Below are 19,803 nucleotides of genomic sequence, written 5' to 3'. Positions count from 1 at the left end.
TTCAAAGAGAAGTCTGGGAGAGAGATAAACAAACAATGAAACCAAACCAAACCAACAAAGAAAAAAACAAACAAACAGGGTTTCCTACAACAATGTCAAAAAAGTAAAGTAAAAGGAACACACTAAATGCACACAGTAGGGCCAAGTAAGTCCATAGCCTAGATAGCACCTTGCAATATCAATCAGGTTTCTTTTTATCTGTTATCTGAAGGTAATTTACAGATATATAAAGGTTATTTACATGACAACTTTAACAAAAGTCTCTCACAAAAGGGTGTGCAGGATTCAATCACTGCTTTTGGAATTTGTCTGTGTCACATAGGCATCCAACTCAGCATCCAGACGTTCTTTTGTTTTCAACATGTAAGCACCCAACTGGTTGTCCACCAGCTCCTTGGTCAGTACCGAGTGAACACCAGCACTGATCTTTTCTCCAAAGCCTGGGTCTGGTTTTCTAAGCCCCTTTTCTCCTTGTTGGGTAAACAAGTGTTTTGTTTTTTAGGTTTGCTTGCTTGTATCGGGGCAGTGCCATGTGGGTATCGTCTGTGGAAGGCTGTGGGTGCTTGCCCTCAGGGTGGCAGATTGCCAATTGCAGACTGCCTTACAGCTTGGGAGAGGCCATTGTTCACTACTATTTGCTGGAGAAGGGGTTTTTTGCCCCAGCATGTTTTGCAGGAGAGTGCAGAGAATGCAGAGAGTGCAGAAAGTGCAGAGACAGAAAGAGGGTGCTGAGGCCGGTGGGGGCCTGTGAGTTCAGGAGAGTCTGGAGAATGTGTCAGGGCTTCCAGAGCGCTGAGTGAGAGGGAAGTGGTCTTCTCTGCCTCTTGGCTCATTCACCATTACAAGACTTCAATAAATGAAATGGCCCACAATTCTGGCTCCACACTTCCTTTACTGTCTGCCCAAATCCAAAGGGAACCTGAATGGCCATGGCAGTGGCCAGTGGCCTTACACTTACCATACCCGGCCTCTGCCATCAATTCTCCTACAAACCATAGTTTCATACCCAAGGTCAGTGGTTCTCAAAGTGTGCGCCAGGGCACACTGGTATGCCCTAGAAGATTTCCAGGTGCACTCTATAGTATTCCAGAGAAATATGTGCCTGTTGGGGACCAAAAAACCAAGAGGGTTTTTGGAGTTTAGATTTTTGGGGGTTAGAGGTGTGGGGAATTGGCTGTAAGCTGACAGTCTGCCCAACCCCCCACCTAACTTGCCTGATTAGGTTGCAAGAGGCTGTTAAGCTGTGGTGCTGAATTGTTTACACTATCCCCCATGTTCCCTGGAAAGACTGGAGGCAAGTTTCTTCTATCCTTTGTTTGGTGTCAAGTTAAGATGATATGTATGGTGAGGGTTTTCTGCACTCAACGCAATTAAGAGTAAAAAGAGAGAAATTATTCAATATACTGACGAGGAAATGAGTTTGCCTTTCAAATAATTGCCCAAACATTGAAGAAATCACTAGGACACATCAGGCTCATGTTTCTCATAAACACAAGAATGAAAAAACTTAACACATTCGCTCTGGGACCTACCGAATTTACTAAATCTTACTAAGAATGTATCTATATATATAAAAAGATAACTTTTTTGTCACTTTTAAATTTTTAACCCCTCTTTGTTATGAATTCTAAAATGCATAACTCAAAAAATGTAACATAAAAATTTTTTTAATGTCAGAATAAATTTAATTTTGTCATATTTATTTCATTTAATTAGCATAAAAGCATGCTTAGACTTTATATATTTTTCTTTAATATTTGACTTAATTATTATAACATATTTCTCAAAAATTTGTATATAATGTGCCTACAATTATTTGTAAGATTTTAAATGCACCCAACTTCAAAAAGTTTGAGAACCACTGCCCTAGGTCCTCTCTCCCAGGACTTCAATAGCCTTGATCACCCCCTCTTCCTAAGCCCCTTCAGGACGTTATGGCTCCTTCTCCTCAGGGAAGGTTTTGGCCTTGGAGCTATTACCAGCCTTAAGTAGGGTTCCTGTGACACATCTCTATGACACTACTCCTCTGGGTTAGCCTCTCTGGATTATGGGCAGGCCTAGTCTTTGATCTGTCTTCTGGGCAGGACCCGTTATGGTCTGGGCCTGGATGTTACTCTTATCCAGGCACTGTGTCAAGCTCTTCTGCTTAAGTTTTAATGCTGCCTGGACAAAGGGTCTACTCTCCATCTGTTGGGACAGTCTTCTGTTTCTGCCACCTGCTGGCTGTTATTGCTGCATCAAAGATGGTATTGACCACTTATTCTTCAGCATGTTAGTAAACCGCTCATTTAGAGATATCTTGATGGTACTTTTTTTTTTTTCCCCTACCTCTGGTTTATTTTGTCCAATCAGCAAGAACTCTCCCTGCTGCCTAACCCCTCACCAAAAACTCTCCCTCAGGGTCACCCATTCTTCATCCCAGTGGAGAAGAGAGGAGATTTTTTTTTTATAAATAAATTTTTATTTTAATGGGGTGACACCAATAAATCAGGGTACATATATTCAAAAAAACATTTCCAGGTTATCTTGTCATTTAGTTCTGTTGCATACCCATCACCCAAAGAGAGATCGTCCTCCATCACCCTCTATCCAGTTTTCTTTGTACCCCTCCCCATCCCCTTCCCTCTCTCCCCCCTTCCCTCCCTCCACCCCCTGTAACCACCACACTCCTGTCCATGTCTCTTAGTCTCGCTTTTATGTCCCACCAATGTATGGACTCTTGCAGTTCTTGGTTTTTTCTGATTCGCTTATTTCACTCCACATAATGTTATCAAGGTTCCATCATTCTGCTGTAAGTGATCCTATATTATCGTTTCTTCTAGCTGAATAGTATACCATGGTGTATATGTGCGCCATCTTCTTTATCCAGTCTTCTATTTTTTTTACAGTGATTACAAGCCTTTAAGCAAACTCTTGGCCAATACAGCAAGAATCCATAAAAGAGTAGTGTCCTTAACATGTTCACCAAGTCCAAATTGGCCCCTTTGCCATGCCAAGTCCCTGAAAAATGCAACCCAACCACAGTTCACTCTGTTAGGAGCTGTCACAGGGAACAGGAGTCCAGGAAGAGTCCACACAGGAAAAGTCCGCATGGCACTGGAATTGTTGTCACCATTCTATACTTTGCAGCTCATGTGCAAGTCCCAATGACAGCTGCTTCTAGCTGGTAATGATTCAGGTAGACTGGAAAAGCCATTTGCAGCATGCGTGGATATGGAGCTTCTGTTCTCTTCTGCCTGGAGAGTTGAGACCAGGTTGCTTTTCCCTGGAGCTCTGCAACTGTGGCATGGTAAAGAGAACCTTGGGATACACTAAGCTGGGTGGCAAAGGTAAATTCATAATACAAGTTGGCAAAAGGGAGAAAGAGAGCTCTAAATTAGGAGTAGGTCCCAGCCTGAAATATGAGTGGGACATTGAGGTAGGAGGGATAAAGGAAACACTATATATTAAGCAAAGCAGCAGAAAATAGGACTATCAACACCCACAACAGAGATCTTTGAGGGAAGAATAAAAAACCTGACTATTCAGGCAAAACATAGTTAAGTGGCCCTTGTGCAAATGAGATCAGTTTACCTGCTTCTTGGAAGAAATACCCTAGGCTCATCCACAGTGTCATAGATGGGGTCGACGGCCCTGGGCACCTTCAGCTTTCAGTGGCAAATCCCAGCTTTCTGGGCAAGGTTAGGTCATAGGTGGCTGGAGCAGGGCTGGAAGAGACTGAACCCTCCCTTAGAGGAGCGAGGGGGAAGCCTACCTTCCAGTGTCCCTGTCCTCACAGCAGAGGCATGTAAGCCTGGCAGGCTTTAGCTCAATGACCTTCCTTTCCACTATTGAAGCAGGACCCAGATGGCATCCTATGAGACTCCTTTGGGGCGTTGGAGCATTTAAGGGTGTATCCTAAAAGCTGGTAGTTCCCCTGATCTCTATTGGGCTTTTTCTGTCTCTAGGTATCTTAAAAGCCATGCTCAGAAGATCTCGCTGAGGGGTTTGAGGATCCCCATCCGCCTATATAAATCTTTTCCATATATCTGGAGCTATTTGGAAAAAGACAAAACAGTGTTATTAGCTGGGTCTAATAAAAAAGGTAGTAGCTTGCAGGCGAAAAAGATTTGGTGTCTCCTGTTCATCAGCCTTCAAAAGAAATGTAAATTTTTTTTTAAGTAAAAAGCATGATATGGTAGACCCATAGGAGTCATTGGCCTGGTGTGCAGGAATCCCGGGTTCGATTCCTGGCCAGAGCACACAGGAGAAGTGCCCATCTACTTCTCCACCCCTCCCCCTCTCCCTCCTCTCTGTCTCTCACTTCCCCTCCCGCAGCCCAGGCTCCACCGGAGCAAAGCCACCCCGGGCACTAAGGATGGCCCCATGGTCTCCACCCCAGTTGCTAGAATGGCTCTGGTTGTAACAGAGCAACAGCCCAGATGGGCAGAGCACACCCACTGGTAGACATGCCAGGTGGATCCCGGTCAGGCGCATGCGGGAGTCTGTCTGACTGCCACCCCATTTCCATCCTCAGAAAAATACAAAAAACAAATAAATAAAAGAAAGAATACAACAACAACAACAAAAAAAAGGGCATTCCCTTGCGTTAAAGCTCCAGGGAGCATGGAGTGAGCTTGAGTATGTCCTATGAAACATGGAGCTCTATGTTGACATATAAGTCTTTGAAGAAGGATGAACTGCTGAAATAGTTCATCAGCATTTGTACCTAAGACAGCAGTCTTTATAGTGGAAACACCATAAGTAAATATGTCTATAGATTAAAGGGGGAATATGGCAAATGCTGAAAAGTCATGCTCTTTGTGCCCCTCCCCTCCCCCAAACCCCTCCCTCTCCTCCCCCCACCCTGTACCCCCAACACTGTTGTCCATGTCTCTGAGTCTCATCTTTATGTCCCACCTATGTATGGAATCATATAGTTCTTAGTTTTTTCTGATTTACTTCTTTCGCTCAGTATAATGTTATCAAGGCCCATCTATGTTGTTGTAAAAGATCCTATGTCATCATTTCTTATGGCTGAGTAGTATTCCATAGTATATATATACCAAAGCTTTTTAATCCACTCGTCCTCTGATGGACACTTGGGCTGTTTCCAGATCTTTGCTATTGTGAACAATGCTGCCATAAACACGGGGGTGCATTTCTTCTTTTCAAACAGTGCTATGGTGTTCTTGGGGTATATTCCTAACAGTGGTATAGCTGGGTCAAAAGGCAGTTTGATTTTTAATTTCTTGAGGAATCTCCATACTGTTTTTCACAGTGGCTGCACCAGTCTGCATTCCCACCAGCAGTGCAGGAGGGTTCCCTTTTCTCCACATCTTCGCCAGCACTTATTCTGTGTTGTTTTATTGATGAGCACCACTCTGACTGGTGTGAGGTGATATCTCATTGTGGTTTTAATTTGCATTTCTCTAATCATTAGTGATGTTGAACATTTTTTCATATGCCTATTGGCCATCTGTGTGTCCTCTTTGGAGAAGTGTCTATTCATTTCTTTTGCCCATTTTTGGATTGGATTATTTGTCTTCCTGGTATTAAGTTTTACAAGTTTTTATAAATTTTGGTTATTAACCCCTTATCAGATGCAATGTCAAATATATTCTCCCATTGTGTAGTTTGTCTTTTTATTCTGTTCTTATTGTCTTTAGCTGTGCAGAAGCTTTTCAGTTTGATAAAGTCTCATTTGTTTATCCTGTCTTTTATTTCACTTGCCTGTAGAGACAAATCAGCAAATATACTGCTGCGACAGATGTCAGATAGCTTACTGCCTATGTTTTCTTCTAAGATGCTTATGGTTTCACGGCTTACATTTAAGTCTTTTATCCATTTTGAGTTTATTTTTGTGAGTGGTGTAAGTTGGTGGTCTAGTTTCATTTTTTTGCAGGTAGCTGTCCAATTTTCTCAGCACCATTTGTTGAAGAGGCTGTCTTTACTCCATTGTATTTCCTTACCTTCTTTGTCAAATATCAGTTGTTCATAGAGCTGTGGGTTTATTTCTGGGTTCTCTGTTCTGTTTCATTGATCCATGTGCCTGTTCTTATGCCAGTACCACGCTGTTTTGAGTACAATGACCTTATAATATAACTTGATATCCGGAAGTGTGATACCTCCCGCTTTATTCTTCCTTTTCAAGATTGCTGAGGCTATTCGTGTTCTCTTTTGGTTCCATATAAATTTTTGGAATATGTGTTCTATATCTTTGAAGTGAGTCATCGGTATTTTAATCGGTATTGCGTTGAATTTATAAATTGCTTTGGGTAATATAGACATTTTAATGATGTTTATTCTTCCTAACCATGAGCATGGTATATGCCTCCACTTATTCGTATCTTCCCTGATTTCTTTTATCAATGTTTTATAATTTTCCGAGTACAAGTCTTTAATCTCCTTGGTTAGATTTATTCCGAGGTACTTTATTTTTTTGGTTGCAATGGTAAAGGGGATTGATTCCTTGATTTCTCTTTCTGACAGTTCATTATTAGTGTATAAAAATGCCTCTGATTTCTGACTATTGATTTTATATCCTGCCACCTTGCCGAATTCATTTATCAGGTCTAGTAGTTTTTTGACTGAGACTTTAGGGTTTTCTATATACAATATTATATCATCTGCAAATAATGATAGTTTTACTTCTTTTCCAATTCGGATGCCTTTTATTTCTTTTTCTTGTCTGATTGCTGTGGCTAGGACTTCCAGAACTATGTTGAATAAGAGTGGTGAAAGGGGGCACCCCTGCCTTGTTCCTGATCTTAAGGGGATTGCTTTTAATTTTTGTCCATTGAGTATGATGTTGGCTGTGGGTTTGTCATAGATGGCCTTTATCATGTTGAGGTATGTTCCCTGTATTCCCACTTTGCTGAGAGTTTTGATCATGAATGGGTGCTGGACTTTATCAAATGCTTTTTCTGCATCTATTTAAATTATCATGTGGTTTTTCTCCTTTCTTTTGTTTATGTGATGAATCACATTGATTGATTTGCGAATATTGTACCAGCCTTGCCTCCCAAGAATAAATCCCACTTGATCATGGTGTGTGATTTTTTGCATATATTGCTGGATCCGGTTTGCTAATATTTTATTGAGGATTTTTGCATCTAAGTTCATCAGGGATATTGGCCTATAATTTTCTTTTTTTGTGTTGTCTTTGCCTGGTTTTGGAATCAGAATTATGCTCGCCTCATAAAAGGAGTTTGGAAGTCTTCTTTCCTCTTGAATTTTTTGAAATAGCTTGAGAAGGATAGGAGTTAGTGTTTCTTTGAATATTTGGTAGAATTCACTTGTGAAGCCATCAGGCCCAGGACTTTTCTTTTTTGGAAGTTTTTTGATAGCTGTTTGAATCTCATTTGTTGTAATTGATCTGTTTAGGTTTTCTGATTCTTCCAGATTGATTTTTGGAAGATTATATGATTCAAGGAATTTGTCCATTTCATCTAGGTTGTCTAGTTTTTTGGTGTACAGTTCTTCATAGTATTTTCTTACAATATTTTGTATTTCTGTTGTGTCAGTTGTTATTTCTCCACTCTCCTTTATAATTTTATTTATTTGAGTCCTCTCTCTTTTTTTCTTGGTGAGTCTCGTTAAAGGTTCATCGATCTTGTTTACCTTTTCAAAGAACCAGCTCCTGGTTTCATTGATCCTCTGTATTGTTTCTTTAGCCTCTGTGTTATTTATTTCTGCTCTGATCTTTATTATTTCCTTCCTTCTACTAGCTCTGGGCTTTACTTGCTGTTCTTTTTCTAGTTCTTTTAGATGCAGGGTTAAGTTGTTTATTTGAGCTTTTTCTAGCTTCTTGAGGTATGCCTGTAATGCTATAAACTTCCCTCTCAGGACTGCTTTTGCTGTGTCCCATAAATTTTGAGTTGATGTATGCTCATTATCGTTTGTTTCTAGGAATTTTTTATTTTAATTTCTTCTTTGATCTCAATGTTAACCCATTTGTTATTTAATAACATGCTATTTAGTTTCCAAGTGTTTGAATGTTTTTCAACTTTTCTATTGTGGTTGATTTCTAGTTTAATGCCATTTTGATCAGAGAAAGTGCTTGATATGATTTCAATCTTCTTAAATTTGTTGAGACCGCTTTTGTGCCCTAACATGTGGTCTATTCTAGAGAATGTACCATGAGCACTTGAAAAGAATGTATATTCTTCTGTTTTAGGGTGAAAGGTTCTGAAGATATCTATTAAATCGAGTTGATCTAACATGTCCTTTAAGTCTGCTGTTTCTTTGTTGATTTTCTTTCTTGAGGATCTATCTAATGATGTTAATGGGGTGTTGAAATCCCCTACTATTATAGTATTGCTGTTGCTCTCACCCTTTAAGTCCATCAAAGTCTGCTTTATATATTTAGGTGCTCCTCTATTAGGTGCGTAGATATTTATAATGGTTATATCTTCCTTTTGGATTTCTCCCTTTATCATTATGTAGTAACCTTCTTTATCTCTAACTATGGTCTTGGTTTTAAAGTCCATTTTGTCTGATATAAGTATTGCTACCCCAGCTTTTTTTTCATTTCCATTTGCGTGAAATATTTTTTCCATCCTTTTATCTTCAGTCTGTGTGCATCTTTTGATTTAAGGTGTGTCTCTTGTAGACAGCATATGTATGGGTCCTGTTTTCTTATCCACGCAGCTACCCTATGTCTCTTGATCGGATCATTTAATCCATTAACATTTAAGGTTATTACTGATATGTAATTGTTTATTGCCATTTTTTTTCTTTGAAACTGTATTCTTCTTTTGCTATATTCTTTTTTTCCTTTGATCTGTTTACAACAGGTCCCTTAGCATTTCTTGCAGCCTTGGTTTGGTTGCAGTGAATTCCTTGAGATTTTTTTTGTCTGTAAAGCTTTTTATTTCTCCTTTAATTTTAAATGATAGCCTTGCTGGATAAAGTAGTCTTGGTGGTAGGTTCTTGTTCTGCATTACTTTGAATATTTCTTGCCATTCCCTTCTGGCCTCAAGTGTTTCTGTTGAGAAGTCAGAAGTCATCCTTATCGGGGCTCCTTTGTAGGTGATAGTCTTTTTTTCTCTAGCAGCTTTTAATATTTTCTCTTTATCATTTAGCTTTGGTATTTTAATTATGATGTGTCTTGGTGTTGGTTTCTTTGGGTTTCTCCTTAATGGAGTTCTCTGTGCTTCCTGAACATGTGTAATGTTTTCCTGCCTTAATTGGGGGAAGTTTTCTGCTATAATATGTTTGAACAAAGTCTCTATCCCTTGTTCTTTCTCTTCTTCTTCAGGAACCCCTATGATACGGATGTTATTTCTCTTCATGTTGTCACAGAGCTCTCTTAGAGTTTCCTCAGACTTTTTGAGTCTCTTTTCTTTTTTCTGCTCTGCTTCCGTGCCTTTATTTATTGTGTCCTCTAACTCACTGATTTGATTCTCTGCTTCATCCATCCTGCTTTTAATTTCTTCCATTGTATTCTTTATTTTAGATATTGTATTTGTCATTTCTGACTGATTCTTTTTTATTATTTCAATGTCCTTTTTTATATTTGTTATCTCTTTATTTAGGTTTTTGTAATGGCCATCTATGGTTGTTCTGATATCTTTGAGCATCCTAACAATTGTTAATTTAAACTCTGCATCCAGTAATTTGGTTATATCTGATTCACTTAGGTCCTTTTCTGGGGATTTCTCTTGGTTTATTTGTGTTGTATTTCTCTGCCTCCGCATTTTCTCTTCATGGGAGTGGCTTTGATCACGTGCTCGGGTGCACAAGCGTTGGTGGCCTTGGCCTTTGCCCTGCCCCCGTGTGTGACGTTATGCTCGGTCTGAGGGCACTGGCGAGCACCTTTGCTCAGCTGCGGGTCTCCGCCTGTTTCCGGGCTTTTGCCCTGCCCTTGCAGGAGGAGCCCACTCAAGGAACGCCTGCTAGCTTTGGCTCTACCGCCGGGCAGGACTGTGTTCCCAAGCTCCTTGATTGTACTTTTTAACACAACATTCAGGGCTGAATGTGCAGCCATTTTCATATCCCGAAAATCAAAGGAAAGCGATGCTAGTGCTCTCCCAGGCGGGTTGGGGGCTGATTAAACCTGAGCTGACAGTGGAGGGGCTTGTGTAAAATTGGTAAGTGAGTGGTTACATGCTCAAGAGGTAAATTGCAAGGGTATTTCTTTGTTGCTGGCTGGCTGGTACACTGTTCTGCCTGCTCACGCAGCCTGCTCTTCCTGCCTTTCATCGGTGCCCACCAAACTTCTCAGTGCTCAACACTTTTATTCTTGACTTTCATCTTTTGTGTCCTCAGTTTAGATATTTCTAGTGAATTTTTAATTTCAATATTTCCACATTTCAACACCAGAACTTTAATTGGCTTCTATACTCTATCTCTTTATTGGTTTTACTCACAAGTAATTGTCATAATTTCCCTTTTATTTCTTTAGCCAAGGTTTCCTTTTGTTCCTTGAACATCTTTATAACTTCTTTGAAGTCTTTGTGAAGTTTAACATTTGGATGTGTAAAAATAGTTAATATTCTTTTTTTCTCATGTTTGTATCACATGCTCATGTTTCTTTGCATGTCTCATAAATTTTTGATAAAAACTGAATATATATTTAGATAATATATTGTAGAAGTCTGGATTCTAGTGCTCATCCTTCTTTAATCTACAGGTTTTTGTTGTTTATTTGTTTATCATTTTATCCACTGACCTAGGCTAATTCTATAGAGTTTACCTTTTCTGCAATGTGTTGCCAGTGATCTTTATTTTCAGTTTATCTATTTGTTCTTATTATTAAGCTTGAGATCTTAGTGGTGAGACATGGGTTAGTAAAACTTAATAGCCAACCAAAGATTGGGCAGAGATTGTGCTTAAACATCTCACTTCTGTAAGGTTTTCATTTTTTTGTGAGGTATTTGTGTAAAGATTGAACTATACAATAATAATGCAAGTAGTTTACAAATTTTTCTCAATTTTTACCTTCTGCTGGGTCTTATCATATCATCCAGAAACTTGGAGATAACTAAGCCCCTCTCCAGTCTATCCTAAGTTTATGTGCATCCTTATGCGTATACAAGGTGGGCAAAATAGTTGTGAACAGACAAACACAGAGTTTATTTTTGTACTATTATTTATTAGTTATTGTATTATTTCCCATAAAAACAACTGCAAACCTACAGTTGCCCCACTCTTTATATGCATAGCCTTTGACACCATCTGAGTGATAGTTTATCACGCTCACTATGGCCATCTCACTCCTTAGATCTCCTTGATGAACTTATGTCATGTCTCTTCATCTGTTGCTTGTCCCAACCAATATCACAACTTCAAACAGCTGCAAGTTTGGTTGTCATTATTCAGTATTGTTTTCAGCCTGCAACGGCACTGGTCATAGAGCTTTTGCATGCTCTGCTCCTAATCAAGTTAGTGATGTCCAGCAATGAAATTGCTAGTTTTTATGGTTTGTTCCCCTCCAGCAGAATGATCATTTACAGAGTAGGGTTAGAAAGTTTTGGGATGAAGCAGTGGGATCTGTCACAGACTAAAAACCTCTTAAACTCTCTGTTTTCTTATAAACATATCAGTAATTTATCTTAAATAAATGTTTCACATTTTTTGTATCTACTTTAATTCCAAAGTACTGAAATGCTTCTTTTGAGAAATTTGGCCAGCTTGTTGTTGTTGTGGGAAGAGATTTGTAGAGCTCTTAATTCAATCATTCTGCTAAATCCATTTGTCATTGGCATGGGACACCACATAATGTCCCCTTGGACAGAGGGACCTGTTCTACAGTGGAGTTAGAATAGCAGTGCACTCACAAACATGGGGTCTACTTATTCCACTACCCACCACATCATTCTGAAAATATTTGTGTAAAAGAGCAGTGCACTAATCTTGTAAAAATGTAGACATGAGCCTGTGCGAAGAAGAGATGCTAATCTTTAGTATGAGGTATACTCTTTAAAAACTAACCCTTATGTGGCACTATCCTTAATAAACAGAATATATGGGTCTAGAAAAAGAGAGATAAAGGCAGAAGTGGCTCCATGATAAGGCTGTTATTAAAAAAAAAAATACCACAGACTAGGTGACTTAAAGAACAAAAATTTATTTCTCACATTTCTAGAGCTGGAAGTCCCAGATCAAAGTGTTGACAGGTTGGGTGTTTTTCTAAGGTTTTTATCCTTGGCTTACAAATGGCCACCTTATTGCTGTGTTATAACAGGGTTTTTATAGGCACACATACCTTTGGTGTCTCTTTTTCTGTGACCAAATTTTCTCTTATAATAAAAGTACCAATCAGATTTGGTTAGGAATCACTCTAACAACTTCATCTTAACTATTTAAAGGTTCTATCACAAGCAGCAGCATAGCAACTTGGAAATAGTGGAGTCAACAAAAACAGCTTGTAGCTGAATTCTCTTTAAAATGTGAGAATTCGGCTCTGGCCAGTTGGCTCAGTGGATGGAGTATAAGCCCAATGTATGGATATCTGAAGTTTGATCCCCAATCATGGCACACAAGAGAAGCAATAGTCTGCTTCTTTTCCCTTCCCTCTCCTTCTTCCCCCTCTGTTCCCCTCTCACAGCCATTGGTTCAATTGGTTTGAGCATCAGCTCCAGGTGCTGAGGATAGCTCGGTTGATTTGGGCATTGGCCCCAGACATGGGTTGCTGGGTGGATCCCAGTCCGGATGCATGCAGGAGTCTGTCTCACTATCTCCCTTTCTCTCGTTTAAAAAAAAAAGAAAATGAATATTCTGAGAAGATCAAGATGGTGTTAGAGTGGATAGAAGCTCCACTCACCTCCTCCCAGGATGAAAATGAAATTACAACTAAATTAAAGATGAATCATCTTGAATAACCAATTGAAGACTAGATAAAAAGGAGGGTTTGGGGTTTTTTTTTTTTTTGTATTTTTCTGAAGCTGGAAATGGGGAGAGACAGTCAGACGGACTCCCGCATCGCCGACCGGGATCCATCTGGCACGCCCACCAGGGGGCGATGCTCTGCCCCTCCAGGGGGTCGCTCTGTCGTGACCAGAGCCACTCTAGTGCCTAGGGCAGAGGCCAAGGAGCCAACCCCAGTGCTCGGGCCATCTTTGCTCCAATGGAGCATCGCTGCGGGAGGGGAAGAGAGAGACAGAGAGGAAGGAGAGGGGGAGAGGAAGGAGAGCAGATGGACGCTTCTCCTGTGTGCCCTGGCCGGGAATCGAACCCGGGACCTCTGCATGCCAGGCCGATGCTCTACCACTGAGCCAACCGGCCAGGGCCCAAAAGGAGTTTTATAATTGAAGATTCACAGAATAAATCACATTGAGACTGGTAAGGACAGAGATGTGTAAGAGTCTGGCCTTACTTTTATGGGCAGTGGTTGGGGCACCTGAGAGATATCTCTACTATGTGTAGGTGGGGAGTGTCCCCTCTGAGAAGTGTGGGGCCTAAACCCCAATCTGGACTCCACAGTCCAGCTTCCAGAACACCAAATCCTGGAAGAGAAGCTTATATTACATTCAGCTGTAAAAAGACACCAGATTTCTGTCCACCAGGGAGAGAAAGCTAGAGACACAGGCATATTCTTAAAGGGCTAACACAAAGTATTTCATTCACAGCCACTCACTGTGGGCTCCTTCAGCGGAAGGGAGGAGCAGACTAGAGTCTCATGGGGTTTGTGGATCTGGGGAGAAACAAGGGTGTGGTGGTGGGGGACAGCCCTCAGAGTCATTCTCCAATACCACAGATTCCATCTTTCTTGGGTGGAGCACTTCACTCCATGTGGCATCAGCCTGGAAGAAAGCAATTGCCCCTCCTGAACTCCCTCTAGCCCCCGCAGGCAGAGCTTAGGCCTTGCTGAGGAGTCACCTGCATTGACCAGGGTATAGAGTACAGATCTGGAAAGATGCGGGAAGGGGGGTGCCAGTGACTCAATTGTCTGCCTTTGGGTCAGGGGCCATTCTTCCTTACTTTTTTCTGTAAACCTTACTGGTACTCCCTCCTCATAGGAGATTCATAGAACTGCCATCTGTACTGAAGGCCCCATCTATCCAACTGCTAGTGTCTCTGCCCTGCAGATGTTGGGAAAAATCAAAGTCATGTGGCCCCAGGTTATACCCATTACTTTCCCTAAGCCTGATCAGCACCCCTCCCTCACAAGAAATCCACTAGTCCCATCTTCCTGACTCTATCAGAGCTTCTATTAGTGATTGAACCTAACAGACAGCTGGCAGATGGAGGGAGTTGTACCAAATCTAGGGGTGACTTGTGATTTCTGCTGACCAGATCACAGGCTGCCAGTGCTAATAAAAGCAAATATTGGTGCACAGCTAGGTCCTCCCCATGCATATCCAACCCCAGTAGAGGAAGCCTCAAAATGTGGATCAGGTGAAGCGCCAAACAGGTTGCTAGAGGCATGGCACAGATAATGTCTGACATTGACTTGTACCAGAATTCCTTTGGACAACATACCCAAAGGGTAATATCAGCAAAACCAGTAAATTCAGCTTTATGAAGTCAGCACCTGCAGAACAGCTCAAATGCTGTAATGGGGATTGAGCTTCACTGTCAGCCAGCCAGACAGTTGAACCCATATATGAACAGGCCAAAAGCAATAAAGACTCAATTACAATAGGAGGTTTCACATAACCTACACAAAAGACATTCTTGGAGTACCCAGCTCCGCTGATCAAGAAGAAAACACCACTGGGTCTGACAGGACACCTAGTATATAAAGACACCACACGAAGACAAGGAGTCATAGCAGATCTATCTAATGCATCAAAGCAAACACAAAGAAGAAATCAAAATGGGGAGGCAAAGAAAAAGGCCTCAAATGACAGAATAAGAGAAATATCCTGAAAAAGAGCTTAATAAAATAAAAGTAAGCATTTTATCAGATATAGAGCTTAAAATACTGGTTTTAAGAATGTTCAATAGCATAAAAAATGTCAAACTATAAAAAAAGAACAGTCAAAAATGAAGACTATAATTAATATCTGACAACAAGAATACACTAGAAGGGCCAGAGCAAGTGGGGGCTCAGTGGATAGAACATCAACCTGAGATCCTGAGGACCCAGGTTCAAAACCCTAAGGTCACTGGCTTGAGTTCAGCCTCATCCAGCTTGAGTGTGGGCTCACCAGCTTGAGCACGGGGTCACCAGCTTGAGCATAAAATCCTGAACATGGCCCCATGGTTGTTGGCTTGAGCCCAAAGGTCATTGGTTTGAGCTCAAGGTTGCTGGCTTGACAAGGGGGTCACTGTCTTGGCTGGAGCCCCCCCCAAGGCATGTATGTGAAGCAATCAATGAATAACTAAAGTGCCACAACTACAAGCTGATGCTTCACATCTCTCTCCCTTCTTGTCTTTCTTTGCCTCTGTCTGTCTGTCTCTCTATATATATCTCTCTTAAAAAAAAAGAATATAGCCTGACCTGTGGTGGCACAGTGGATAAAGCCTCAACCTGGAATGCTGAGGTTGCTGGTTTGAAACCTGGGCTTGTCTGGTAAAGGTACATATGAGAGTTGATGCTTCCTGCTCTTTCCCACCTTCTCTCTCCCCTCTCTCTCTCTGTCTCTGTCTCTTCTCTCTGAAATAAATAAATAAATAATAAAAATTAAAATTATTAAAATATACACTGAAAGGGATAAATAGTAGGTTGAATAAAGAAGAGGTTCAAATCAGTGATTTGGAAGACAAGGTAGAAAAAAAGAAACACACAATCAAAGTATAAAAAAAATTAAGGATAGTTTAAGGGACCTCTAGGAAAACATCACAGCATGAAACATAACAACATCAGTATCATAAGGATACTCTGCCCTGTAGATGTGGGGCAAAATCGGAGTCATGTGATTAAGAATTTATTTGAAGAAATAATGACCAAAAATTTACTTAACCTGGTGAAAGAAAAAGACACACAAGTCCAGAAAATTCAGAGTCCCAAACAGGATGAACCCAAAGAGGCTCACACCAAGATGCAGCATAATTAAAACAATAAAAGTTAAAAGCAAAGAGGAAATATTAAAAGCAGCATAAGAAAAGTAGTTAGTTACCTACAAGGCAGCTACCATAAGACTATTAGCTGATTTCTCAACAGAAACATTTTAGTCCAGAAGGGATTGGTAATGAAAGTAATGAAAAGCATGGACCAACAGTGAAGACTACTTAACTCAGCAAGGCTATCATTTAAAATTAAAGAAGACTTAAAAGACTTCCCAGAATAAAAAGCTAAAAAACTTGTTTGCCACCCAACCAATATTTAAGAATGCTATAGGGCCTAACTGAAGAGGAAGAAGGAGGAGGATGAGAAGAAGAAAAAGAGAATCATAGCTAAAAGAATAAAATGACAATGGCAATAAATATGTACGTATCAATATCACTTTAAATGTAAAAGGCTTAAATGCTCCAATCAAAAGATACAGGGTAACTGAGTAGATAAGAAAGCAAAATCCATATACAGTAGATAAATTTCTGGAAATATACAGTTTCCCAAAACTGAATCAGGAACAATCAGAGTACCTGGATAGACAAATTACAACTAGTGAAATTGAAGCACTGATTAAAAAACTCCCAACCAACAAATTCTTGAACCAAATGGCTTCACAGGTGGATTATATCAAACATTTCAAGAACTAATATGTATCCTTCTCAAACTTTTTTCAACAATTCAAGAGGAGGGAAGATTCTTAAGCTCATTTTATAAGGCCAGCAGTATTTTATTTCCAAAAACAGATAAGGACACTACAAAAAAAGAAAGTCATATTCCATAGATGCTAAAATTCTCAGCATAATATTAACAAACCAGATCCAGCAATATATTAAAAAGTCGTACACTATGATTAAGTGGGATTTATTCTGGGGATGCAAGTTTAGTACAATATATGCAAATCAATTGACGTGAAACACAATATAAACAAAATGAAGGATAAAAACCACATGATTATATCAATAGATGCAGAAAAGCATTTTATAAATTCCTATACCCATTTATTATAAAAATTCTCAGCTAAGTAGGAGCAAAGCGATCATACCTCAACATAATAAAGTCCATAATAAATGAAAAACCAACAGCAACATTATACTCCATGGGCAAAAATTCAAAGTATTTCCCTTAAGATCATAGACAAGATAGGGATGTCCACTTTTACAACTCATATTAACATAGTATCATATGAGCCATAGCAATCAGAAAAGAAGAAAAATAAAAGTCATCCAAATTGGAAAGGAAGAAAAAAAGCTGTCATTATTTGCAGAAGACATGATACTGTATATAGGCAACCTATAGATTCCACTTAAAACTACTAGAATGGATAAATGAATTCAGTAAAGTAGCAAGATAGAAATATAAATATTAAGAAACCAGTTGTATTTGTATACACCAAAAATGAACTATCAACAAGGGAAAATAAGAAAACAATCTCTTTCATAACTGCTTCAAAAAGAATAAAATACCTAGAAATAAATTTAACCAAGGATGTAAAAAACCTGTACTAAGGAAATTATAAGACATGGAAGAAAGAAATTGAAGAAGAAATAGATATGTGGAAGCATACACCATGTTTGTGTATAAGAAGACTGAAAACCATTAAAATATCCATATTTCCCAAAGCAATCAATAGATTCAACACAATTCCTATCAAGATATCAATGACACATTTCACAGATTTAAAATAAATATTTCAAAAAGTCATGAGGAACCACAAAAGACCCCAAATAGCCACAACAATTTTGAGAAGAAGAAAGGTGGAGAAATCACACTCCCTGATATCAAACTATACTACAAGGTCATAGTAATCAAAAGAGCATAGTACTGTCATAAAAAGACAATGGAACAGAATAGAGAACCCAGAAATCAACCCATGCCTATATGATCAATTAATATTTGGCAAAGGAGGTAAAAAACATACAATAGGAATAAAGACAGTCTATTCAATTAATGGTGTTGGGGAAATTGGACAAATATGTGCAAAAAAATAAAATTCTTACACCATACACATAAACAAACTTAACATGGATTAAAGACTTAAATGTTAGACTCAAAATTATAAAAATTCTAGAAGAAAACATAGGCAATAAAGTCTTGGACTTTTCAAATAGCAATATTTTTTATAGCAATATTTTTTCTGATATATCATCTCAGGTAAGGGAAACAAAAGGAAAAACAAATGGGACTACATCAAACTAAAATTTCTTTTTGCACAGTAAGGAAAACCATTAACAAATTGAAAGGATAACCCACTAAGTGGGAGAACATATTCACTTATATATATTTGATAGGGAATAATATTCAAAATTTACAAGGAGTTTATAAAACTCAACATCAAACCCCCACCCCTCCCCCCAAAAAAGCAATCCAATTAAGAAATAGGCAAAGGACTTGAGTACATATGCATGGCCAATAGGCAATGAAAAGATGCTAAGTATCACTAATCATAAGAGAATTGCAAATGAAAATGACTGTGAGATATCTCCACACACCTGTCAGAATAGCTATCATCAATAAATAAATAATCAATCAGTGTTGGCAAGAATGTAGAGAAAAGATAACCTTCATGCACTGTAAGTTGGAATGCAGATTGGTGCTGACACTGTAGAAAGCAGTATGGAGTAACCTCAAAAAATTAAAAATGGAACTGCCTTGTGACCCAGCAATAGTACTTCTGAGAATGGATCCAAATAAACCCAAAACACTAGTTTGAAAGAATATGTGGACACCTGTGATAATTGCAGCGTTATTTACAATAGCCAAGATTTGGAAGCAACTCAAGTGCCCACCAATAGATGAGTAGATGAAAAAACTGTGGTACATTTACACAATGGAATACTGCTCAGCTGTTAAAAAAAGATGAACATCTTATCTTTTGCAACAGCATGGATGGATTTGAAGATTATTATGCTAGTGCAGTGGTTCTTAAACTTTTTGAAGTCAGGGAGCATTTAAAATCCTACAAATAATTATAGGTGCACTATATAAAATTTCTGAGAAATATGTTATAATAATTAAGTCAAATGTTAAAGAAAAAAGATATAGAGTCCAAGCGTGCTTTTATGGTAATTAAACAAAATAAATATGACAAAATAAAATTTAGTCTGACATTAAAAAACATTTTTGTTACATATTTTAAGTTATGCTTTTTAGAATTTGTAAAAAAGAGGGGTTAAAAAATAAACGACAAAAATTATATATAGATATAGATATAGATATAGATATAGATATAGATAGATACATTCTTAGTAAGATTTAGTAAATTCAGCAGGTCCCAGCACGAATGTGTTAAGTTTTTCATTCTAGTGTTTATGAGAAACATGAGCTTGATGTGTCCTAGTGATTTCTTCAATGTTTGGGCATATATTTGAAAGGCAAACTCATTTCCTCATCAATATATTGAATAATTTCTCTCTTTTTACTCTTAATTGTGTTGTAGGTAGAAAATCTTAATTCACATAAATAGGATGTTGAAAATTAGGCCCTGGCCGGTTGGCTCAGCAGTAGAGCGTCGGCCTGGCGTGTGGGGGACCCGGGTTCGATTCCCGGCCAGGGCACATAGGAGAAGCACCCATTTGCTTCTCCACCCCCCCTCCTTCCTCTCTGTCTCTCTCTTCTCCTCCCGCAGCCAAGGCTCCATTGGAGCAAAGATGTCCTGGGCACTGGGGATGGCTCCTTGGCCTCTGCCCCAGGCGCTAGAGTGGCTCTGGTCGCGGCAGAGTGACGCCCCGGAGGGGCAGAGCATCGCCCCCTGGTGGGCAGAGCATCGGCCCTGGTGGGCGTGCCGGGTGGATCCCGGTCAGGCTCATGCGGGAGTCTGTCTGACTGTCTCTCTCTGTTTCCAGCTTCAGAAAAATACAAAAAAAAAAAAGAAAAAAAAA

This window comes from Saccopteryx leptura, chromosome 4, assembly GCF_036850995.1.
Source record: "Saccopteryx leptura isolate mSacLep1 chromosome 4, mSacLep1_pri_phased_curated, whole genome shotgun sequence".
NCBI classification, from domain to species: Eukaryota; Metazoa; Chordata; class Mammalia; order Chiroptera; family Emballonuridae; genus Saccopteryx; species Saccopteryx leptura.
The sequence above is the reverse complement of the archived record's forward strand: the minus strand, read 5'-3'. Positions refer to the sequence as shown.